Here is a 26,777-nt window from a genome sequence, read left to right as displayed (position 1 = left end):
GCAGCCAAAAAAAAAAAAAAAAAATTGTCAATTCAAAGAAAACTCAAATGGAAATTCTGGACCTGAAAAACATAATTACTAACATGAATCACTGAAAATAGATTTAATGACAAGAGGATATAGTCGTCCCTTGGTATCCACAGAGGGACTGGTTCCAGGACCCCATGCAGATACCAAATTCCACGGATGTTCAAGTCCCTTATATAAAATGGCGTAGTATTTGCATACAACCTAGAAATATCCTCCTGTATACTTTAAATCATCTCTGGATTACTTATAATATCTAATACAATGTAAACTCTATGCAAATAGTTATAAATACAACATAAATGCTATGTAAATAGTTGCTGGTGTACAGTAAATTCAAGTTTTGCTTTCTGGAACTTTCTGAAATTTTTTTTCTGAATATTTTCAATCTGCCATTGGTTGAGTGCATACATGCAGAACCCACAGTATGGTGGACTGACTGTAATTCAGAAGAAAGTATCAAGTGGATAGGAAGACTCAATATTATTAGGATGCCTGTTCTTCCCAACTGGAACTAGAGATTCAATGTGATCCCAATCAATATCCCGGCAAGTTATTTTGTGGATACCAACAAACTCATTCTAAAGTTTACATGGAGAGGCAAAAGACCCAGAAAAGTCAACACAATATTGAAGGAGAAGAACAAAGCTGGAAGACTGATATTACCAAATGTCAAGACTTACTTTTAGCTACAGTAATCAAGGAAGTGTGGCACTGGCAAAAAAAAACAGACTAACAGATCAATGGAAGAGTACAGAGCCCAGAAGTAGACCCACATAAATATAATCAACTGATCTTTAACAAAGTAGTAGAGGCAATGCAAAAGAGAAAGGATTGTCTTTTCGACAAATGGTAAAAGAACAACTAGACATCCACATGCAAATAAATAAACCTAGATACAAACTTTATACCCTTCACAAAAAAAAACTCAAAATGGATCAGAGACCTAAATGTAAAATTCAAAACTATAAAACTCCTAGAAGATAACATAGGATAAAGCCTAGATGACCTTAAGTATGAGGATGACTTTTTACATATAACATCAAAGGTATGATCTAAGAAGAAATAACAGATGAGCTGGGAGAAAATATGTGCAAAAGACACATCTGAGAAAGGACTGTATCCAAAATAAGCAAAGAATTCTTAAAAGTCAACAATAAAAAAACAAACAACTTGATTAAAAAGTGGACCAAAAGTCTTAAAAGGTACTTCACCAAACAAGATATACAGATGGCAAATAAGCATATGTAAAGATACTCCACAACATATGACATCAGGGAAATATAAATTAAAACAATGAAATATCACTACATACCTATTAAGAATGGCCAAAATCTGGAACACCGACAACTTCAAATGCTAGTGAGGATGTAGAGAAACCAGAACAGTCATTATTGATGGTGGGAATGCAAAATGGTGCAGCCACTGTGGAAGACGGTTTGGCAGCTTCTTAAAGAACTAAACATACTCATACCGTACAATCCAGCAATTGCATTACTTGGTATTTACCCAAAGGAGCTGAAAACTTATGCCCAGATAAAAACCTACACATGGATGTTTATAGCAGCTCTCTTCATAATTGCCAAAATTTGGAAGCAACCAATGATCTCCACTATGTGAGAAAATAGGAAAACTGTGAAATATTGTTCAGTGCTAAAAAGAAATGAGTTATCAAGCCATGAAAAGACACGGAGAAAACTTAAATGTATATTACTAAGTGAATAAAGCCAATATGAAAAGGCCTACATACTGTATGATTCCAACCATATGACATTCTAGAAAAGGCAAAAGCATGGAGACAGTAAAAAAGATCAGTGGTTGCCAGAGGATGGGGTGGGGGTGAGGGGAAGGGATGAATAAATGGAACACAGAGGATATGGGGGAGCAGTGAAAATACTCTGTGTGATGGTATAATGATGGATACATGTCATCATACATTTGTCCAAACCCACAGAATGTACAACACCAAGGGTGAACCCTACCGTAAACTATGGACTTTGGATGATTAAGCTGAGTCAATGTAGGCTCGTCAATTGTAACAAATGTACCACTGTGGCAGGGGATACTGATAATGATGGAGGCTAAGCATGCATAGAGGTAAGGAGCATACAGGAAATCTCTGTACCTTCCACTCAATTTTGCTATGAGCCTAAAATTGCTCCCCAAAAGTCTTTTTAAAAAAGAAAATATCCAGAGTGAATCAGAGAGAGAAAAAATTTGAAAATATAAAAATTTGAGACCAAAGGAATATAATAAAAATATATAACACATGTAATCAGGCTCCCAGAAGAAGAGATAGAGAATGGGAATAAAGACATATCTGGAGTAATAATGCTACAAATAACGAAAGACATAAATCCACAGATTCAAAAAGCACTACAAACCCCAAGCAAGATAAATACAAAGAAAATCATACCTAAGTACATCAGAGTAAGATGTACCTAGTTTATTTACAGAGCTAAAACTGCTGAAAAACAAAGGTAAAGAGAAATTTTTTTAAAAAAAAGATTACCTTCAAAGGAGAAACAATAAGATATAGGACAACTTTTCAAAAGAAATAATGAAAGCCAGAAGATGATGAAATAATATCTTCAAAGTGTTTTAACCTAAAATTCTATACACAGTAAAAATACTTTTCAAAAGTGAAAATTCAATAAGCTCATTGTCAGACTAAAACTGGAAGCATTTATCACCAGGAGACCTAAAAAAGAGAATAAGAGAGAGACAGCAAGAGTGAAAGCGAGAGGCCTGAGCAGAAGAGAGCTACTGCAGCCTCCATCTACAGTTTCCTCCCCCAGGGCCAAATGAGGTGACCAAGCCTAATGAGTGGACAGGATCAGCTGCCGGTTATCGAGCTTCTATAAAGTAGCCCTCACTATACACAGAGCTTGAGGCATGTTGTCTTATCCTCACAAAAGGAGGTAAATATGACCTTCAGCTTGCAGATGAGGAAACTTGTAAAGCAAATTGTTCTAACAGCCTAGCTAATAAGTGGCCAAGCTGGATTTAAGCCAAAAAGTCTGACCCCCAAAGGCTACACTCTTAACTATGATGCTAACCCCTCACCAAACAATCCCAAGCACCAATGCTGTGCCACACAAGGCTAGAGGCTTTGTAGGCGTCATCTCATTTTCGCCTCCAGACAACTCCACGAGTAGGCATTAGCTCTGTTTTACAGATCAGGAAAAGGCATCAGAAAGCACCTTGCCCAAAGGCATAAATGTCAGCACTGGACTTCAGATTCTGATCTAAAGTTAAAAGTCTGGATTATTTCAATGTTTAAGTGTATGCCTTTTGTAAGTGAGCAAAAAACAACAAAATCTCGAGGCTACTGAGCAGATCTGGGCCTTGCTAATTCTGAACGAGATAGCTTGTCTTCTTATCTCCCCTGGTTCTCTATACCTTTCCTCACCTTCCCCCTTCTTTTATTACCACTTCTCTACTCTACTTCCTCGAAGCAGCTACATGTAAAGGAATCCATGTTTTACACCTTGGGATGAATATAAGACAATACTTTAACCTTCCGGTGACATGCACTTTTAAGTCTCATTACAAATTGCAGAATCAAGGGCCTTGTCCCCAGTTAAAGAATTTTTATTTTTAGCAAACGGGAAAATTGGCAGGAGAGATTCTAGAAGTTTTGCCACAGACTATCAGCTTTCTTCTGGCTCTGTGCAACTGGGTATCTGATAATTTCCTAAACAAAAAATTTATATATACTATATAAAATATACATATATGACAAGTTTTAGGGATTTTCGTTTTGTTTAAGACAGTTGGGGATAATGAAAAAAATATTCTACTGTTCTTCTGTCTTAGGGTTTCTTCAACTCCCCAGTACTTATCATTAAGATAATCCTGAAATGTAAAATCGTCTTAAGGCCACCAATCAAACAGGATTAGGAGCCCTACCCTTACGACCTCATCTAACCATAATTACCACCTAAAAGTCATATCTCCAAGTACAGTCACATGGCGGGGGGGTGGGAGGGAACAATTCAGTCCACAGGAAGGACTAAGGGGTGCATTAGAGAGGTGAGGTCTGGGAGTAAAAAGCAGCTTGTCTGGTTAAGGAACAGAATTTGATCACTATGCGATTGTGGCACCTGGCTGTCTGAACTAATCTTTATTGATTGCTTTCTCAAATTCAGCGTCCTGGGGAAACAGGGAATAAAAAAGCAATACGTTAAAAATGTTAAAAAAAAAAAAAAAAGAAAAAAGAAAAGTTTAAAAAAAAAGTTTAAAAAAAGCAATACACTTTTTAAAAATTTTTATTTATTTTATTTATTTATTTATTTTGGCTGCGTTGGGTCTTTGTTGCTGCGCGTGGGCTTTCTCTAGTTGTAGTGAGCGGGGGCTACTCTTGGTTGTGGTGTGCAGGCTTTCTCATTGAGGTGGCTTCTCTTGTTGTGGAGCACGGGCTCTAGGCACGTGGGCTTCAGTGGTTGTGGCACACGGGCTTCAGTAGTTGTGGCACATGGGCTTAGTTGCTCCGCGGCATGTGGGATCATCCCAGACCAGGGCTCGAACCCATAGTCCCCTGTCTTGGCAGGCAGATTCTTTTTTTTTTTTTTTGCGGTACGCGGGCCTCTCACTGTTGTGGCCTCTCCCATTGCGGAGCACAGTCTCCGGACCCAGCGGCCATGGCTCACGGGCCCAGCCGCTCCACGGCATGTGGGATCTTCCCAGACCGGGGCACGAACCCGTGTCCCCTGCATCGGCAGGCAGATTCTCAACCACTGCGCCACCAGGAAAGCCTGGCAGGCAGATTCTTAACCACTGTGCCACCACGGAAGCCCCTAAAAGCAACACACTTTTGTAAGGCACATAATCAAGCAGTAAATGCTCAAATGGATTATTCAATAAAAGGGTAATTTTTTTTTTTTAAGTTTATATCCTCTCCTTTCTACAAAGCAGCCAATCTTGGCTTCTATTAACGGTCCTCCTTTTGTCGACAGTGTTAGCAAAAGAAACTTCTGCGGAGCTGATTGTTTTGTTTCTGTGAACTGAGCCCGCCACCCAGTGGCTAACATGGAAATTGCAGAGACATGCGCCGCATACAGTACTTTGGGCAAAGGATGGTCTTTCATTGAACAGCGTAACGTAGTCACTGCTAATTACAGCTTCCACCTCCAAGACAAGAAACCCCTTCTGTAAACAGTTTAATCCTAAAATGGGTTTGTCTTGGCTTTTCTAGATTGAGATGAGGATAGAAAACAGGTAGATAGTGGGGTTTGTGGGTAGAATTATAGGTGGAGAGAGGGTCAGCACTCAGCTTTAACTTCCCTCCCTGCTGTACCCCTCACCCCTCTCCTGATGTCCCACCACCAAGGGTTTCAGCAGACGCCTGCCCATCCAAAGCCTCCCATCTTTGCCAACCTCCACCCACCACTGCCGCTGCCAGGCCTGCCCAGGCTTTTTTACTCCCTCCAGGCATTTCCCATTCCTTTTAAGCAGACATAACTAAAATCTCTCAGTCTCATTTTCTTTCCTCCAAAACTTGCTCCTTCACTGGTATTTGCGTTCTCAGTGATACCACCACCATCTGGTCATCCCCATGGTCCAGGCACCTGGGCTCTCCCATCCCACACGCTCACATCCCACGGTCTCTGAGTCAGGCCCAGGCTACCACTTGACTGTGTTTGCAGCCTCTCCTTTCCTCTCTGTTGTGACTATCACTATAACCCGAACTGATTTTTCTGTCCCATTCATATTCCGTCTGCATCCCTGCAACCCATTCTCCATATTGCTGCAAAAAAACTCTATACAAAATTGTACTCCTTGGACTTCCCTGGTAGCACAGTGGTTAAGAATCCGCCTGCCAATGCAGGGGACACGGGTTCGAGTCCTGGTCCGGGAAGCCCATGCGCCACAACTACTGAGCCTGCGCTCTAGAGCCCGTGAGCCACAACTACCGAGCCCACATGCCACAACTACTGAAGCCCACACGCCTAGAGCCTGTGCTCCACAACAAAAGAAACAACCACAGTGGGAAGCCCGTGCACCGCAACGAAGAGTAGCCCCTGCTCCACAGCTAGAGAAAGCCCGCATGAGGCAAAAAAGACCCAATGCAGCCAAAAAATAAATAAATTTATTAAAAAAAAAAACTGTACTCCTTGCATACTTTTTTGGAGCAGTATATTAGATAATGCAGCTAGGCATAATTTGAGAAGAATACTCCTTACAATAAATATAAGCTAAACCAAAGAACAAAATGAATGGAGATGATAAATGTGAGTATGAATGATACATATGTAGGTATATACATGTACAATGCATAAATACATACAGAGACACACATAGATACATCAAAGAGGAAAAAGCCTTTCTAAAAATAATACAAAATCCAGAAGCCATAAGGAAAAGATTAATTTGACTACAGACAAGTTTAAAATTTTGATAAAGAAAAATAATGTAATAAATGTTTGGGGGCTTTCTTGACCAAAGGTCAGGGAACATGCCCTTTCCTTTGGCATATTTTAAATAAATACAAATATAACCAGTAATGAAAAAATTCAGAATTCAAGAAGACAGCTATCAGTCAGAATCTACTGCTCAAATGATTAATATCTACTCAAATTATTAAGTAATCATCAAGAGCTGCCTTCTCAAACTACTGCTGGTAGGGGTTCTTTCTTTTCATTCAAATGTCTAAATGGTGTAGACCTCCTTTCACCCATTTTAGGAACGACCAGCTGAGAGGTCTGTCCACCATCAAGCCCCAATTATGAGAATTGCTTCCTCTTACCCAGGAGTGAAGCTGCCTGACTCCCTTTCACATCCAAGTTGATGAGAGTGATGAGATGAAATTATAACTTTTCTTATTTGAGTCACTTTCTCAAAGAGCAAAAGACATAAGGAATTTAGAGTATGTTTCATTCTTCTGTTCCTTTCTCTTCTTGCAACTTGTATTAATTCACTTTTTGTAATGAAACTCCTCAGGCCTTGCTCTGAAAACAAAAGTGGCAGCCCATCAAGCCCCTGTCTCTCCAGGTGAAAGAAAGAGTGTCAGACCTAAAAGGTAGAGCAAGAGTCTTCATCTGGACATGCAGGATTTTTCCAGAAAAGTCTGCTGACACAGGTACCAAAATATCAGCTTTAATAATCTCCTCCCCACAATGCCTGATGGCCCCAGCACGGGTCTGCCCTGATGCAGCTACCTACTGACTTAACATGGACTCCTCCCCACAATGCCTGATGGCCCCAGCACGGGTCTGACCTGACGCAGCTACCTACTGACTTAACATGGACTCCTCCCCACAATGCCTGATGGCCCCAGCACGGGTCTGACCTGACGCAGCTACTTACTGACTTAACATGGAGAAGTCAGAAAACTGGGGAAGCCCAGAGCAAGGAAACCTACTAGATGAAGGCGAGGAGCACAATGCCTGATGGGAAAATCTTACAGGAAGCAGGACAAGGAACCAGGTGGTGCAGGAGCAGTGACCTCTGGCAGATTTAACCCAGTCCTGACAGAAGCGCAGGATCCAACTGACAGATTCGCCCCTCCCTGGAAGCCGGAATCGTGGGGGAGAAAGTCCCCTCACAAGAGGCAAAAATAATAACAGAATAGCCTTTTCTTCATCACCACCACCACTAACACCTCCCCACTCTCACACACACACACACACACACACACACACACACAGCCTTTATTCTCTTAGCTCAGTGCTGGAACAACCAGGTCCACAATGAACTGGGAACATGGCTCACACTCTCTCTCTCAGGAAGAAAGTCTGCAGAGTATCAGAGCAGTTTTGCTTCTTCCACTTCCACAAGACCTCTCTGTCTACACCTATTGCCGCTCTTTATCTTCCTTGGGTTCACATGGAGAGGATTTTTGTACCTAAAGGCTCTGAAATGGCCAAAAGGGAGCATTTATTGAATTAATTTCAAGGCCAAACTGTATCCCCAAGCCTAAATTCACTTCCTACCTATTTCCCATCTCAAATGATGCCCAGCTGCACTGCAACACAGCTGCCCAAGACGTGTGCAAGAAGCAAAAGGACACGCTTTTCCAGCAGCGATACAAATATGCACCAGCTTTAGCCAGTATGAATCCCCTCAAACAGTAAGTGTCGAGAAAGAAACTGGACTCCAGAAATAAAATCCTTTCATATATTATAGCTGAGAAAAATCTGTCCCCAAATTTGTCCCCCTCCCAAATTCTATTCTGCGTTGCCTTAGAGAATCTCACCTCCATGCCTGGGTGGAGTCAGGCCCCAGCTTCAGTAGCTACAGCCTAACTTTCACAGAATCGATTCCTTCATAACCTCCAAGTTGAATTAACCAAACTCAAATCTCTCCCTTAAATCTCTTGTCCAAAGAGTCAGAGTAAATAGGAAAAATGAGACACCAAGCATCAGCACCCCAGGCGCAAAATGTAGAAGACACAAAACCAGCTCCTACCATGCGTGCTCCAAACAAAATAATCTTCTCAAAATGCAGTATTTTAAAAATCCAGACTCACGTTAGGAGAAATGTACCATCAAGAAGAAATTGGGATATTATGCATCCCCTTTCCTAGGAAAAAGAATTCCCCTAAACATACTGCACACTCCCCAGAATGGCACATAAGACATTTCTGTCTTCCAGCATCCTGGGTCACAACCTCAGGAGCTTCCTGGGTGAAATCTGAAATTGGCCCCCGAACACGGAAGGCAGGAGAGATGGAAGAAAGAGGCAGACCACTCCAGATTGGTGGGTGGCAGGTTTAATAAGCAAGAGAACTTACGTACAAGGTTTGTCTTGGCAGCCCAAAGTCGACTAGATCTCTGCACCCACTGCCAGAATGTTAAGTTTATGTAGAGGCTTAAAGGGGGTTCAGTCACGTACACCATCCAGGTGGTCTCAACAACACATTGCTCTCTCAAGGCTGCATCCTTGAAAATGGGTCCCACTGTGGGCACAGTGGGCAGAGCACACCTTCCAAGGGCAGGGGAGGGGCAAGGAGCCTCCGATTGCCTGGGTTCAGCTTGTGGGTCATCCTCTGTCACCTCTTCTCCACAATCTCCCCTCATGTAGCGAAATGGAGAAATTTGCAAGGTGGTCCCTCCAAGTCTCCAGGATTTACCTGAGATTCCCTTCTCTAGCCCCAGCATGCATTCCACATATTTTCAAGCCTTTTAATGTCCAGTTTCTCTTTGAGCCTTGTGTTCCTGGCATCTTCAGACTTAACTGGTTCAGAATCCAGACAGGAAAGAATGATATTATAAACTGATGCTCCTCAAAACACTCAACAATCTATTAACAATCGTAAGATCCCCGCTTCCCAAGCCCAATTCCAAAAGGAACACAGATCTGACATATTTCATATTTGTCTGACCTGACCTCTAAGATCTCAGTCTTTCTCCTAAGGAAATTCTTTTCTTCCTTCATCTCAATTAACAACCTTTTCTTCACTCTCCTTTTACTTCCCAAGTATTCCTATTCTGAAGTCAGGCCTAAAATCTGATTTTACCAATTCTATTCTTCCTTGAGTTTTGGGACAAACCTGATTCGTAGGGGTATTTGTATTCCAGACACAGGCTCTTGAATTTTCTTCTAAGTTTCAGAGTTTAGAGTAATTCAAATGAATTAATTCTCAACCTCAGCAAAAAAAAAAGATGAGATAACAAGCATACTTTGATGACCCTTGAATTTATAAGATTCAACACTAAATAGTGGTAAAATGCAGAGGTAACAGAAATTAATATGGTTTGTATGTTTTTCGGAGGTAGTTCTTTGCTCCACACGTCAGAACAGGTATATCCCTTAGGACTGTGATTTATCTCTTAGGCACATTTGTACTGTCTCTCCCCTAAGTCAGTATATCTTCCTCCAGCTTTGACCACAGCATCCTGCATGTGGAAAGGGCTTGATGATTTAGGAAGCTCCTATATGCCTTTGAACAACAAACACAAAAATCCCACCATTGTATACTGTGACTCTGATTCTCACCACACATGACACAGAGTCAAGAGGCCAGGGTCTAATTTCTGCCCCGACACCAGTAAGTTGTGTGACTCTGCAGGGTGGCTTCACTTCAGGGCAGCCTCTCCCGCCTCCGTTACAAAACGAGAAGACTGGACTTTAAGCCATCTCCAACATCCCTTCCAGCTCCACACTGCCATCAAGATTACTCACAAGTAGACGTAGAGAACAGACTTGAGGACGCGGCGGGGAAGGGTAAGCTGGGACGAAGTGAGAGAGTGGCATGGACATATATACACTACCAATTGTAAAATAGATAGCTAGTGGGAAGCAGCCACATAGCACAGGGAGATCAACTCGGTGCTTTGTGACCACCTAGAGGGGTGGGATAGGGAGGGTGGGACGGAGGCTCAAGAGGGAAGAAATATGGGGATATATGAATGTGTATAGCTGATTCACTCTGTTATACAGCAGAAACTAACACAACATTGTAAAGCAATTATAATCCAATAAAGATATTTAAAAAAAGGTTACTCGCAAGTCTTTTTCGGATGAAGTGTGCATTTTGACTGTGTTAAGATATTGTACTTATGGAAAGAATGTAAATAACTAGGTAATTAAAATATAAGAAAAATTAACTTACTGATTGTCCCATCACAGAGCAGTTAGCAGAACTTCAAAATACATATGTTATTAGATGGGTGAATTTTGAGTCTGAAGTAGGAAATATGGGAGCATGAGTCTTGTCCCGACACTGGTCCACATCAATGGAACCCCGGGTATCCAGCAGGCAGACTGAGGCCTTGGTGCTTGAGAAGAGCTCTCCAAAGACACGGGAGGCTCTCAGAGGACAGGGACATGGGGACCTGGCCCATCATCCTCCCCATCACAAGTCTGCCACGGGACAACCTTGGTCCTGCAGGAAGTATAGAGCTGAACTGACAGTTATGTCCAGCATGACCCAGGGAACCACCGATTGCAGATTCTTTTCCTTTTTTGTCTAGGTAGGTCAATAATTCTTTTGAAACTGTGCTTTTCTCTCTTAGGTTCCTGCACATATTGGGTCCGACTGCTGGCTTTGGTCCCATCACTACTGTCAACACGTCAGCCCACAGTTGGTGCCCTGGTGCGGCTGGATTTCTTCCACGTGGACTATGCTAAGCGCAGAACCAGGCCAAACTGGCCCCTCCTGTTTCTAGCAAGATACTGTACTGGGTCATCTTTCGAGACAAAAGAACAGAACGCAAGTCATGCAGCTGAAGCATGTGCAGAGGAAAAAACTCTGATCTCAAACAACAGCCGGAATCAAAGCTCCCCAGCCCCGCACCTCACCTCTCACAGAATGAAAGGACACAGACATGACCAGAACCTGAATGCCAGAGCCCTTTGGGGCACGAAGGGTCCGTTGTCCGTGAAGATGCAGTACGAAGCCGCTTTACCGCGTCTTAGCATAAACACCAAGCTCCAAAGCCCTCCCATAGAAACCTACCCCCCCAGCACTTCCGCATCCAATCCTCCTCCCCTAACTCATCGAAGTTTGACAGAAGCCCAGACTGGGGAGACACATCTGAGCTTTGCCTCCTGTCTCCTTTCTTGGCCATCCTGCAATAAAGGCTCTTCTCTCTGCAAAGGACCATTGCGTCCCGTGGTATCTGGTCCTCTCCTTGCGGGTAACACCATAAATGAACACACTAATTCTATGGGGCTCCTCAGACTGTACTCGGCTTCCTTTGACTTTCAAACACCCTGACCTTGGTGAGAATGCTCTGACACCCCTACCGGTCCCTGAGACCTCAAGGATCCTTGCCTTGATTTACCTCTGCGTTTGTTTCAAAAGTACCTGGTATTTGACAGAGATGTTTTGCATCTGTGCTTTGAGAGATATGCAATGGCCAACCACCCTGCACTGGTTCGGACTTGACCACAGGAACGCGCCTTTGCAGACGAGACCTGGAGGCATCCACAGTTACCTCTGCTTCCTTACCATGCTAAGTTCTCCGCCCCAGGTGAGGATTTGTACTCTGAGAGGCACAATTAGTGCCCTGTGCAAAGAAACCTGGAAGACTGCACATGTCCCAGCTGCCCACAGCCCCACCCCTGGAAATCTTCGCCCCTTTCCTAGAGGCTTGACGACATGCCTGCCTCCTAAACCTTAAAATTACCCTCCTCCCCTCCCTTCAGAGGGAAGGTGCGTTTAGAGCAGGAGCTCTCCCTTCTCCATTCATTGATCAATGAATAAAGTTTCTACTCAGCTTTATCGAACCTGGTTTCCTTTGATTGGCATTTGCAATTCCAGGGAAAGGACCCACTGAGGGGTCACTGACCCATTGGGGATAGATAACAACTCTCTGCTTCAATAACTGACCCGATATCACTACATTTCAGAATGTGAGTCCTGAACACACACAGCACACTGTGAGTTCAGGACATCAAAGGAGAGTTAGGGAGAAAAGCTGTTAGGGGCTGCTGGTGGGCCTGACTCTATAAAACAGGAGGGTTAACAGCACATTTATCCAACAGCTAAGATCAGGAATTAAACCTTAATTCTCTATAAGAATAGCAAGTAGAAACTGGATCACGTTTAAAGAAAAGTGGGTATCACCACTGAAGAGTGAAAAATAAATCAATTCTTCAATCACATCGGCAAAGTTTCCTGGGGAGAAAATCCAGTGGCGTTTTATATTTTTCTTAACCTATAGCCTCAAACTCTACCCACCCGACTCACCATGTACAATCACACACACAGACATGCATGCACACACGCACACACACTCATGTACGTGCACACTGCTGCAAAATATTTAAACCCCACCACCAGCTTCAGTTGTATCGTTACACTGTGCCTATCAACATTTTAGCTTCTGACAAATGCAAAACATTTTCGGGTGTTATTTATTCTATTTCTTCTTCCAATACTGAGTGCAATGAATATTATTTTTTACCTCACTCAATACTCATTATAGTTCTCTCTTCTTCATCAATAAATCAGACTGGTTTTTTTCCATGTAAGCAATGTCTCTTCAACTCATTGTCCTAGATAACTTATCATAACCAAAACTTCTCAAGAGAAGAGATCTGCATTAGCTTTAGACCCCTTTCAGAGTTTTTCTAGGACTCTAATGGAAACTCCAAGGCAAATATAAAAAGTCTCCCTTCATGTGGCAGATGAAGTCATTTCTAAGGGACATATATTAGAAGGGAGTCTTCTCGTGGGAGCCTGTCCTGTGAGACAGGAATAAAGATACTCTGACAGCCCCTCCGAACAACAAACCTTCTGTGCCTCAAGTCACATGACCATGTGAACATAGCCTAAATAGACACAGGAATAATCCTCTACCAACTCTTATCAACTAGCAGGTACATCCACAAACTCAACACTTTCCTTATTTCCCATTTAGTTGCAAAGAAGTATCTGTCATAAGACGATCATGATCTTTGTTCTGCTGGGTGTCTTCACATAGCTGGGTTCTTCCCACCTGTTCCATGAATGGACACACAGACATACAGTTACTTACAGGCAACCCTCTCACCTACCGCAGATCAGTGCAAATACATTCAGTATTTGGCTTCAGCTCCTTCCTAGTAAGTCAGTCATACACTGGAAATAGGACCTTTAAGCCTGCCAATGAAGAAAACACCACAGTTTGAACTATGACTGTTGAAGGAACCTAGGAAAAGTAATTTTGTTTACAACCTGTTAGCTAGTTAACATAAAACTTATGTTTTAGACATCAGAGGACTGGGCATAAAATAATGAAGTTACTGTTTCAATACTGATGCCCTTACAATCAGCGAATAGTTAGACAACGTTTTTGTTTTTTGGCTTAAAAGTATATACTTTATTCTTTTACAAGATGAGTATCAAAATCGAAATAACTCCTTGTCTGTATTCAAATAATTAAGCCATTTTAGGGGATCTCACAAGAGAAACTTTTTTTTAAAACAAAGACCTATAAATTGTGATATAGTCATGCCCCTAATTTACACCATTGGTAAATTTCCATGTTTACTTGCTAAGATATTTTATTAAAGTCAAGCCTTCTTTTATTACCTAAAAAGGTAGTGACTAATCATGAACCAGAGCTTCTGACAACAAAGGAAAATCCACCTCTATCATCCTCCAGTGCTTGCTGTCGCCTCAGAGAAAATGTTGATGGATTTGGGGTATAAGAAAATATAGGAAACTCTACTTCTTGTAACTAAAGATACAACAGGAGCTCCCCTGGAAAGCCCATCATAGTAACACTCCACTAGCAGCCTTTCTTAGCCACAGGGAAAGGCCTGAAGGATAGATCACCATCTCCTTGCTACAACAAGCTAAAATAAGGAAGGTTCTGGATTCCCCACTCCCTCATTTCTTTCTGTGGCCTCTTTGAAAGAAGCTCCTTAGATGTGGATATATGTATATGTATGGCTGATTCACTTTGCTGTAGAGCAGAAACTAACAACATTGTAAATCAACTATACTCCAATAAAACAATTAATTAAAAAAATAAAATTTTTAAAAAGGAAGCTCCTTAGGAAGTCTGTCCAACTGAAGCCTTTTTCATTGTCAATGTTATTGAAAGCTATTATCGATCACGGTCCTAAGGAACAAAGCTATTGTTTTCTCTGCTTGCTGCTCTCAAACAAGGTGACCTCAAGCCCTGTACTGTGAGAGATCACAAATTCCGGTTCTGTAAGGCGTAGAGCACATGAAACCTTAAAGCAGATGGCCTGAGCAGCATCACAGCCGGTAAAGGCTCTTCTCGGAAAGCAGCTCACAGACCGAAGCATGCATCCCAGGAGAGATAAGTCCCAAAGCCCTTCTGGTGACCCTGAGTGGAAAGTGAAATGGATGTTTGTTCTGCAGATGGATTCTCTTCTCATTCTGTTCCCGGCGAATTTAAGGTTCATTCTTCATCGCGAAAGAATGCACAGACGAAGCGACAGGTAAGAATCAGATTTATTCAGAGAGGAACACACTCCACAGACAGAGTGTGGGCCATCTCGGAAGGCAAGAGGCAAGATGCTTCAAAATACGGTGTGGTCAGTTTTTATGGGCTGGGTAATTTCATAGGCTAATGAGTGGGAGGATTATTCCAACTATTTTGAGGAAGAGGCAGGGATTTCCAGGAACTGGGCCACCACCCACTTTCTGGCCTTTTATGGTTAGCCTCAGAACTGTCATGGTGCTGGTGGGTGTGTCACTTAGATGCTAATGTATTACAATGAGCATATAATGAGGCTCAAGGTCTACTGGAAGTCAAGTCTTCCACCATCTTGGACCTAGTTGTTTCTCACTAGTCTTTGTCATGTACTATGGCTATGCCATTCTTTTAAAGGCTGTGCCCTGCCCCCTTCCCTCCTGTTTCAATTCCATTCCCTGTGGCCATTACCCTGGGAACGTTTGGAGGTTGGGTTGATATAAACAGGCTACTGAACAATTGGTGGGTTTGAAAGATGTGGATTCTGGCTACTTACCAAGATCTGAGAGAACCTTAGCTTATGCTGCCGTCAGAGCCCTAACAAATAGAAGAAATCCATGCAGGACCCCCAAAAAACAAGCATCAAATAGGCAAAGGGCTGCTTCTCCCCAGGAAATGGGAACTAGTTTGAAAGGAGTAATTCAGAAATAAAGATGAATTTCAGATGGAGCCTGAAGGGGTTCCCTTGGGAACCATTTAGGAAAGCTTGAGTTCTTTAAGAGCAGCCGGGGAAAGGGGAGTGAGCCGCCCTTTTCTCTCACAAATTAAGTACAAGCCTCCTGGATTCCAGGCACTGGCAGGCACCATTTAACATGACAAAAGGCAGAAAAGCCTCAGCTACTTACAGTCCCAGGAGGGAGGCAGGTGGCCAGCACTTTCTGGTCTCCACACCCTGTCACAGAAAATGAGTCACAGTGAACCTAGTTCGGAGCCCCGTGAAACTACATTTATTCAGGAACCACTGTGTGGGCCAGCCCAAGACAAAACCGTGAACCAGGTGAGGGTGGCCAGGTATCCTCCCAACGTACACTTTTCCAGCCCCCGTTGGCTCCTGAGCACAAGTGGAATGTTATCTCCTCTCCCCTGAGATACATGATTTTTCTGGTTTGTCATATCGCTAGGATGTTTCAAAGAGAATTAGCATCAGGACCACCTCTATCCAAGTCACAGAAACACCTCCAAGCCCAGGACGCAAATCTGCATCCCCAGGTTGGAACTCTCTCCTTAATTCCCATAGCCTGTCTCCTTTGTATTTTTACCTGCATGTCTCAGAAGTACCTCCGAACTCAGCCTAGACACAACTGAGTAGTTCCCCAATCCAATCCTACAACACCTCCAGGATTCCCTGCCTTGGTTAAAACACCACCATCCAGAGAATTCCCTGCTGGTCCAGAGGTTAGGACTTGCTTCCACTGCAGGGGGCCTGGGTTCAATCCCTGGTCAGGGAACTAGGATCTCACAAGCAGCTCGGCCAAAAAAAACCACCACCATCCAACAATTCACCGAAGGGAGAGTTCCTCCTGTAGGGAAGCAAAATTTGCCACCCCAAAATCTGTCTCTTTGGCATGAGGATTATTGTAGGCTTGTTGTTTAAAAAAGAAAAAAGGTTCAGGAATAACTTTTACCTCTTCCCTCTTAACTGCCTGAAAGAATTTAGATAGGGGACCCATCCCAGGCAGAGAGCCATCTGTAGTATAATAGGAAATAGCTGTGGTAGACACAGAAGAACCTAGCAAACTGCGCGTGTTACAATTTTTCTCTGTGTCCCATTGTTTCTACATGGCCCAGCAAACGTGTGTTTACCAAACATTTCCTCTTTTTTCATCTTCCTGTGACTTGCCTTCCTTCCTTTTGAAGTCCCATACCCCTGTCCCCTTCTCCTTAGTCCAGAATGACATACACTAAGTCCCCTACATACGAACCTTCAAGTTGTGAACTTTCAAAGATGCAAATGTGCCCCTGAATGCCAGCTGTTGTACTGTACTACTGTACTTTTCAAGGTATTGTAAGATTAAAAATGTTTTATTTTTTGTGCTTGTTTTTTATGTATTATTTGTGTGAAAAGTATTATAAACCTGTTATAGTACAATACTATATAGCCAATTATATTAGTTGGGTACCTTTGTTGGACTTACAAACAAATGGGACTTATGAACACGCTCTCAGAACGGAACTCATTCGTATGTAGGGGACTTACCATATATACCTCATTTTGCCTGTTTTTGGAATCTCCCATGTTTGTGCAGATTCTCCATACATACATAATTAAATCTGATTCTCTCCTGTTAACTTGTCTCAAGTCAATTTAATTCATACACCAGCTAGAAGAACCCAGAAAGGGTAGAGGGAAATTGTTTCCTTCCCCAACACTCCCCTCAATCCAGTCTCCAAAGCCTAACAATCTTCTTATCTTTAAAATGTGTCTCAGACTTCCCTGGTGGTGCAGTGGTTAAGAATCTGCCTTCCAATGCAGGGGACATGGGTTCAATCCCTGGTCCAGGATGATCCCATATGCCGTGGAGCAACTAAGCCCGTGCACCACAACTACTGAGCCTGTGCTCTAGAGCCCACGAGCCACAACTACTGAGCCTGCGTGCTGCAACTACTGAAGCCCACACGCCCAGAGCCCGTGCTCTGCAACAAAGAGAAGCCACCACAATGAGAAGCCCGCACACCGCAGTGAAGAGTAGCCCCGCTCGCCACAATTAGAGAAAAGTCCACACGCAGCAACGAAGACCCAGTGCAGCCAAAAATAAATGAATAAATTTATATTTTTTTAAAAAAGCATCTCTTCTCTCTAACCCCATCACCTCATTACTGAGAACCTTCCAGGTTACAAAATTGAAGTAATTCCTTTTAGTTGTGATTATTACTATTATCATTTTGGGGTTTTGCTATTTGGAAGAATCAAAGATTAATTATTTTTATTTTGGAAGTTAATTATTTCTCTAATAAAAGTGGAATAAGTGAGGCTTTATCTGGAACTCCTGAGAAATAAGACCACTACTTTCTTACAGAACTTTCTTCAAGGGACATATATCAACTGAAACAGAAAATAACTCATAAGTTTATGTACATTCACTAAACCAGACAACACAGAATGGCACATATAAATCATAAACCCAGGAGAACTCTGACAATGATTTCTGCCAGGCAGGCCAGTATTTTAGACCATGTGATGCTGGCTATCTTCTATGTGCGCTCTTATATTGACTCTCAACCTTTCTCCACCCCAATGTGGGCCCCAGGTGTTCGGCTGGAAGAGACTGCATTAGTGATTGCCTCCTGGCTTCTGGTAGGATTTAGCCAACAGAAGCATCGGGCTGAAATCAGAGGAGAGAAGAAGTGAAGTCTCTCCCCCTCAACTCCCTCCCTTCCCAGTCGCTCTGACGGGCTGCCTCATCCTCTCCCAAAGGGGGAGCTCTACCTGGCAGCCTTCTCCCCAGAGCCTCCCTCTCTGGGTTCCAGTAACCACCTCTTCCCCGTGCCTCTTCAGGCCACGATGGCATCAGCTCCCCACAATTACTAACCCGCAGCACTACATTATCCTCTCTCGGTTCCCTTAAACCTCATCTACACCTGGGCAAACAATCCATTATTAAACCCTCCTGAGAATGACTAGTTTGAGGTACCATTTGTCTTCTCACAGGATCCTGACTGATAAAGTAATTGTTGCCTGGAGCGGTCCTAGGAAAAAGACTGTAAAGTAGAATTCTGGGATGTGAAAAGTTCACAGATAGCTTGTTAAGAGAAAATGGGATTCAAGTCACGCATGGCAAGTGTTGGCATCACAGTTACTGAAATTATCACAGGGCATGGGATGCCCTACAGGTTGGCAAGTTGTTGAGAAGGAAACTGTCTGGGACTCATCACTGCTATGGTAACATGCTCATAAAATTAATGGGATTGATGATAAAGATAAAGTGGGGTCAGCTGGCTTCTGATGGCCCTAGAGAGCGCACACAGAGAAAGGAAGAAACTGGAGTTTGTGATAATCCAACTCCAAACACAAGTGGAAAAACAGAGAGATTCTATGGCAGGATTTATAGAGTGTCTTATCCTACGCAGTCACAGAGAAGATACGGCTGGGTACCGCAAGCCTGATCTTAGGAGATGTCAGTTATAAAACCTAGAAGTCTCAGCCCCACCATGTCTCTGCACCAAGATACGGTTATCAGCGGGTGGAGAAGGAGTGGGAACCTGAGGTACGGGAGGGGGTCACCTGAGCAGTCAGAAATGAGGCTGAGAATGTTGAACCTTCCTTAAGAGTGGAGTCAACCCCTTCCGAGGGAGAAAATAAATTCAGTGACTGTTCCTGTACCTGCTTTAAAAATAAATGCTTCTGGGGCTTCCCTAGTGGTGCAAGTGGCTGGGAGTCCGCCTGCCGATTCAGGGGACACGGGTTCGTGCCCCGGTCCGGGAAGATCCCACATGCCGCAGAGCGGCTGGGCCCGTGAGCCATGGCCGCTGAGCCTGCACGTCCGTAGCCTGTGCTCCGCAACGGGAGAGGCCACAACAGTGAGAGGCCCGCGTACCGCGAAAATAAATAAATAAATAAATAAATAAATGCTGCTTCTCCTCAGGACCCAGCCCTACAAACGTTTCTTGCCTTCACATTCATAACGGGAGTTCACCACTAACAGAACCCAGACAAAGCACAGGGTCTGCTCCAGGATTCTGAATAGCACAAATGCAAGTGATCTGAAGAGTGTGACACCAGGAGAACTGAAATATAAAGCTTGACTGGATTGCATTTACTGACAAGGGTACACTTCCCCAGGAATTAGAATTTCATGAATTGGCTTCAGCGCCCGGGAATAGTGTTAACAATCTACTGGACTGGTTAACTGAAGCCTGGACTCAACAGTGACAAGTAGTCAATGAGGTTAAAAATGCCAAAAATTCTCTGGTTTACCGCAGAAGGAATCCAAAGCCTCAATGAGATGGAAACGTGGGACCGGATCTATTAGGACCAACCTACTCAGCCACCCCTATCCTAATCTTAGCCTCTAAAAGGACCAGAGGACACACTCTTCACCAAGACATTAGGAAATTAAGACAGTCATTGACGAGATGGGAAGATATTTTTTGGTGGGGAAGCGGGTACCCAGCGTATCTGAGAAGCTCTGTGGTAGCTATCCTCTATACGCCACTGGAAATCGGGGGATATGCCACAATGGAACTGTGCTCGCTGGTTTCAGTGGAAATGATGGGATCCCTGAATAGTAGAAGACAGATGGTAGCCTTTGCCAGCACAGACAAGGTGAGCACAGTTACCACAATAAGCCACAAAGGCCAAGTTGTTATCAGAGGGTTTAGATTCACAGGACTCTGGAGGATCATCTAATTGATCATGAAATCCCCAGAATATAAAGGATGCTGCTCTGCATTTATAGGTAGAAAAATTCTAGGTCTGCTGGGAAGACACCTAACTCAAGTTTTTGTAATGAGGAGTTAACAGCCTCTTAAATAGTTCCCACACCTAAATAAGTTCAAAGACCCAGAATTCCTTGGCTAATAAGCAAGAACTTTGGGGAAGGATCCTGTAATGCAGTCACAGATATGCACCATAAATCATCCTTCCAGGATTCCCTAGAGGTGCCTTACAGCCATTTAAGAGAATAACTGGACATTAGGAAAGGTAAAATACCAAATCTCCTGGAGTTACTAGATATGGGCTCTGAAGTGACCCTATTCTCCAGAGATCCAAGATTCCACTGTGGTCCACCAGGCAGAGTACAGGCTTAAAGAGATCCTGGGGTAAATGGAGTCTTGGTCCAAATGGACTGTCCAATGCGACCAGAGACCCATTCTATCTATGGTTATTTCCCTAATCCCAGAATGCAGAGTGGGAATAGATATATGTAGTAACCAGCAGAATCTCCACTTGGGTTCCCTGGCCTGTGAAGTACAGGTTATTTGGATAGGAAGGGCGGAATTGAAGCTTTTCCAAGATAGTAAACCAAACACCGTATCACGTCCCTGGTGTAACTGCAGCAATTTGTTCCAAAATCAAGCATGTGAGAAATGTAAGAGATGGTATTCTTTTTTTTCTAATTGTTTAAAAAATTATGGTAAAAACCACATAACATATAATTAACCATCTTACCCACTTTTTTTAAAAGATATTTTTGTTTGTTTTTGCGGTACGCAGACCTCTCACTGCTGTGGCCTCCCCCATTGCGGAGCACAGGCTCCGGACGCGCAGGCCCAGCGGCCATGGCTCACAGGCCCAGCCACTCCGCGGCATGCGGGATCCTCCCGGACCCGGGCACGAACCCACGTGCCCTGCATTGGCAGGTAGACTCCCAACCACTGCGCCACCAGGGAAGCCCCCATCTTACCCACTTTTAAGTGTACAGTTCAGTAGTGTTAAGTATATTCACATTATTGTATAACAAATCTCCAGAGCTTTTTCATCTTGCAAAACTGAAGTGACACCCACTAAACAACTCCCCATCCCCCCCCAACCCTCGCAACCACTACTCTACTTTGTTTTTATGAATTTGACTACTTTCGAAACCAGGGATGGTATTCGTAACACAACACAATTTAACACTTGCAGTTTTTGCCCAGTGGAAAAACCAGAGAGGGCGCAAAGAGGACTCTAGACTATCACACACAGGAGCAGTTAGTGATGGCGATCACTGCTGCAATTCTGATGTGGCGTCATATCACTGGAGTAACCTAGCACAGCCCCTGGCGATGAGTGAGCACACAGAAATTGTTTTTCATTCTTATTCCAAGTATAGTCAGAGGTAGTTGCCTTCATGTAGTAGGAAGAACAGTACAGCTATCATGCTTTGCCTCAGAGCTGTACCTACAAAAACCAAAATACAACAGACAGATTGGGAAGACAAAGAAATGATATGGGAAATAAAGCTTAGTAAAAAAACTAACATCTCATATCAGGATATTTATATCAGAAAAATAGGACCTCTTTAGAAAAGAAGAAAGAGAGAGGGAATTATCTAAGAGAAAAAATGTTAATATCCCTGAAGATATTAAACTGAAGAATATGAATTTCTCAAATGAAAATGTCGATAAAGTACCCAACAGAAGTGAATGAGAAAACACACTAAAGCACATCATCATGAAATTTCAGAAGCCTGGGGATGAGATCTTGAAAGCATCCAGAAAGACAAAACACTTCAATACAAAGGTTCAGTAATGGGGACGATTTCAGACATCTCAACAGCACTGAAAACTAGAAGATACTGGAGAATTGCCTTCAAAATTCCAAGGAAAAATATTTCTAACGGAGGAAAACACATGTACATATGTTATGAGCTGAATGTTTTTGTCCCCCCAAAATTCATATGCTGAAGCTCTATTCCCTAATGTGACTATATTTAGAGACAGAGCCTCTAAGGAAGTAAGGGTAAATGTGGTCATAAGGGTCGGACCTGATCCCATAAGTTCAGTGTCCTTCTAAGAAGAGACCTAGAGAGCTCGCTGGCTCTCTTTCTGCACCAAGAAAAGTCCATATGAGGACACATCAAGGAGGCAGCTGTCTGCAAGCCAGGAAGACTTCTCGCCAGAAGCAGAAGCAACTGGAACCTTGATCTCAGACTTCTAGCCTCCAGAACCAGAGGAAATACACATCTGTTGTTTGAGCCACCCAGTCTGCGGTGTTCTGTTACCGCCTCCTGAGCAGACTAATATATAGTTGAAACCATTCAAGTAAAACGGTAGAATGAAAACATGTTCAAACACACAAAATCTAAAAAAATTAACTGACATGTATCCTTTTTCTAGAAGTTTCTGGAAGATGCACTTGACCAAGTATGGGAGTAAACTGAGAAAGAAGAAGGCATGGAATCCAACACAGGAAAGAGGCAAAAAGAACTTCGAGGATGATAACAAAAGGAAAACCAGCATTTGGAAACCATTTTGGAGAGAATCTATCCAGATTGGGGCAGGAGAACTCAGGGCTACAGAAAGTAAGTCACCAAAGGGAAAGAGAGAGAGAGAGAGAACACAAGGAGGGGAGGAGGAAGGAAGGGAGGGAGGGAGGGAGGGAGGAGAAAAGAGAAAAAAGAAAAGAGGAAAGAAAAGAAAAGACAACCCTATGTATTTGAATGTATTGTGATGAAATTTATATATCTGACAGATGCAGTTTGGGACTAAATTAAATATATCAATAGATCTGCAATATTCAGTTAAACCCAAAAATCTTCTCAATTGTCATTTTGGAGGGATCTAGGATAAGCTTGGATAGCCTTTAGTCTATGAGGAGAGAGTATTTTTCCCTCTTTAGAGAGGTTAATGCCCTAAATAATGAAATGTATTCTGACAATTGTAATTTATCTTTTGAAACTTTTTGTCCCTTTCTGCTAAGGCTGACAACAAGTAAATGGAATCCTTTTCATAGGCTTCCTTGTTCTCTGAACAAAGTAGAAAATCATCTACATATTATATCAAAACAGAATCACAAGAGAAATTAGATCTTTTACATTTTGATTGAGGGTCTGGGAAAAGTAGGAGTGAACCCTTGGGGCATGACTGTCCAGCCATATTGTCCTCTCCAGGTGAGGGCAAAAAGGAGTTGACTCTCCTGGGTAGAGGCACACTGAGAAAGGCCGAGCAAATATCCCCCACAGGGAAGCACGTGGCTTCAGGAGGAGTTGAGCACAGGATGGTGTTTGGGTTAGGTACCACCAAGAAGTTACAGAAAACAATTTTGACAGAACCGAGACCTTGTACAAATCAATATGCTTTTGGTGTCTTACAGAGCATTATGGTCAGGATTGTTACAAGGGCTAGTGCAGAGCATGAGAAGACCTTTGGATATAAAGCATTCAACTGTATGTTTGCTCTGTCCTTTGCTTCTGGTTTCAAGGGATATTGAGGAGGTTTTAGGTAATAGTTTGGTAGCATCTATCTGAACTTTTAGAGGTCCTGATCCTATTATTTTGCCAATGTCAGTGTAATATTTAGCCCATAGAGCGTCAGGTACAGCAGTGAGTTCCTTATCTGGGGCGTAGGTTAAATATAATGGAGGACGCAAAGGTATATCCAGAGCAGTCCCAACTGGATTGTGAATAGAAGAACCTCTGGAACTTCAAGAAATAGTCCCTTTGGTGTGCACTTAATATTATTTTATTTTCTGGGTAAATCTCCCCTTATTAAATTTTCAGAGGTGGTATCACAGAGCAGGAAAAGATGTTTTTCAATCAAAGGCCCAAGTGTTACAGTTGAGGGATGGGAGAGAGGGAAAATCTGTGAGGGATTTGAAATATCCACCACTGTATGCTATGTTCACTCTGAAGAAAAGGTTTAGCTAAAATGTAAAACCACAAAGAAATGGACAAACTCTTGGAAAGGTACAATTTTGCAAGATTGAACCAGAAGGAATTAGAAAATATAAACAAACCTATCACAAGTAATGAAATTGAAACTGCAATTAAAAGTCTTCCAAAAAACAAAAGTCCAGGACCAAATGGCTTCACAGGCGAATTCTATCGAACATTTACAGAAGAACGGACACCCATCCTTCTCAAACTCTTCCAAAATATAGCAGAGGGAGGAACACTTCCAAACTCATTCTACGAAGCCACCATCACCCTGACACCAAAACCAGACAAAGATATCTGAAAAAAAGAAAATTACAGACCAATATCACTGATGAACACAGATGCAAAAATCCTCAACAAAATACCAGCTAACAGAATCCAACAACACATTAAAAGGATCATACACCATGATCAAGTGGGATTTATCCCAGGGATGCAAGGATTCTTCAATATATGCAAATCAATCAATGTGATACACCACATTAACAAATTAAGGAATAAAAACCATATGATCATCTCAATAGATGCAGAAAAAGCTTTTGACAAAACTCAACATCGATTTATGATTAAAAACTCTCCAGAAAATGGGCATAGATGGAACCTATCTCAACACAATAAAGGCCATATATGACAAACCCACAGCAAACATCATACTCAATGGTAAAAAACTGAAAGCGTTTCCACTAAGATTAGGAACAAGACAAGAATGTCCACTCTCGCCACTCTTATTCAACACAGTTTTGGAAGTCCTAGCCACAACAATCAGAGAAGAAAAAGAAATAAAAGGAATACAAATTGGAAAAGAAGAAGTAAAACTGTCACTGTTTGCAGATGACATGATACTATACATAGACAATCCTAAAGATGCCACCAGAAATCTACTAGAACTAAGTAATGAATTTGGTAAGGTTGCAGGATACAAAATTAATGCACAGAAATCTCTGGCATTCCTATACACTAACAATGAAAAATCAGAAAGAGAAATTAAGGAAACACTCCCATTTACCATTGCAACAAAAAGAATAAAATACCTAGGAATAAACCTACCTAAGGAAGCAAAAGACTTGTACTCAGAAAACTATAAAACCCTGATGAAAGAAATCAAAGATGACATAAACAGATGGAGAAATATACCATGTTCTTGGATTGGAAGAATCAATATTGTGAAAATGACTATACTACCTGAAGCAATCTACAGATTCAATGCAATCCCTATCAAACTACCAATGGCATTCTTCACGGAATTAGAACAAAAAATTTTACAATTTGTATGGAAACACAAAAGACCCCAAATAGCCAAAGCAATCTTGAGAAAGAAAAACGGAGCTGGAGGAATCAGGCTCCCGGACTTCAAACTATACTACAAAGCTACAGTAATCAAGACAGTATGGTATTGGCACAAAAACAGAAATATAGATCAATGTAACAGGACAGAAAGCCCAGAGATACACCCACGCACCTATGGTCACCTAATTTATGACAAAGGAGGCAAGAACATACAATGGAGAAAAGAAAGCCTCTTCAATAAGTGTTGCTGGGAAAACTGGACAGCTAGCTACATGTAAAAGAATGAAATTAGAACACTCCCTAACACCATACACAAAAATATACTCCAAATGGATTAAAGACCTAAATGTGGGCTTCCCTGGTGGCACAGTGGTTGAGAGTCCACCTGCCGATGCAGGGGACACCAGTTCGTGCCCTGGTCCAGGAGGATCCCGCTTGCCGTGGAGCGGTTGGGCCCATGAGCCATGGCTGCTAAGCCTGCGCATCCGGAGCCTGTGCTCCGCAACGGGAGGGGCCACAGCAGTGAGAAATCCGTGTACCGCAAAAAAAAAAAAAGACCTAAATGTAAGACTGGACACTATAAAACTCTTAGAGGAAGATGTAGGAAAAACACTCTTTGACATAAACCACAGCAAGATCTTTTTTGACCCACCTCCTAAAGTAATGGAAATAAAAACAAAATAAACAAATGGGACCTAATGAAACTTAAAAGCTTTTGCACAGCAAAGGAAACCATAAACAAGACCAAAAGACAACCCTCAAAATGGGAGAAAATATTTGCAAATGAAGCAACGGACAAAGGATTAATCTCCAAAATACACAAACAGCTCATGGAGCTCAATATTAAAAAAACAAACAACCCAATTAAAAAATGGGCAGAAGACCTAAACAGACATTTCACCAAAGAAGACACCAAGAGGCACATAAAAAGATGCTCAACATCACTAATTATTAGAGACATGCAAATCAAAACTACAATGAGGTATCACCTCACACCGGTCAGAATGGCCATCATCAAAAAATCTACAAACAATAAATGCTGCAGACGGTGTGGAGAAAAGGGAACCCTTTTGCACTGTTGGTGGGAATGTAAATTGATACAGCCACTATGGAGAACAGTATGGAGGTTCCTTAAAAAACTAAAAATAGAACTACCATATGACCCAGCAATCCCACTACTGGGCATATACCCTGAGAAAACAATAATTCAAAAGGACACATGCACCCCAATGTTCACTGTAGCACTATTTACAATAGCTAGGACATGGAAACAACCTAAATGTCCAAC

General features: G+C 42.4%; 1 long non-coding RNA gene across 1 annotated transcript; it reads right to left on the bottom strand.

Moving 5' to 3' along the window:
- Window positions 1–149: 149 nt before the first annotated feature.
- Window positions 150–20,350, bottom strand: LOC113628983 (uncharacterized). Its single transcript, XR_003436312.1, has 3 exons — window positions 20,340–20,350; window positions 16,098–16,103; window positions 150–300 (listed from the first exon to the last, which is right to left on the bottom strand). It is a non-coding gene; the product is annotated as an uncharacterized LOC113628983 (long non-coding RNA).
- Between the last annotated feature and the right edge of the window lie 6,427 nt (window positions 20,351–26,777).

The sequence above is a fragment of the Aethalodelphis obliquidens genome, unplaced genomic scaffold, assembly GCF_003676395.1.
Source record: "Aethalodelphis obliquidens isolate GAN/ISIS:26980383/991018 unplaced genomic scaffold, ASM367639v1 scaffold25, whole genome shotgun sequence".
Taxonomy (NCBI): domain Eukaryota; kingdom Metazoa; phylum Chordata; class Mammalia; order Artiodactyla; family Delphinidae; genus Aethalodelphis; species Aethalodelphis obliquidens.
Note: the sequence above shows the minus strand (reverse complement) of the source record. Positions and strands in the feature narration are given on the sequence as shown.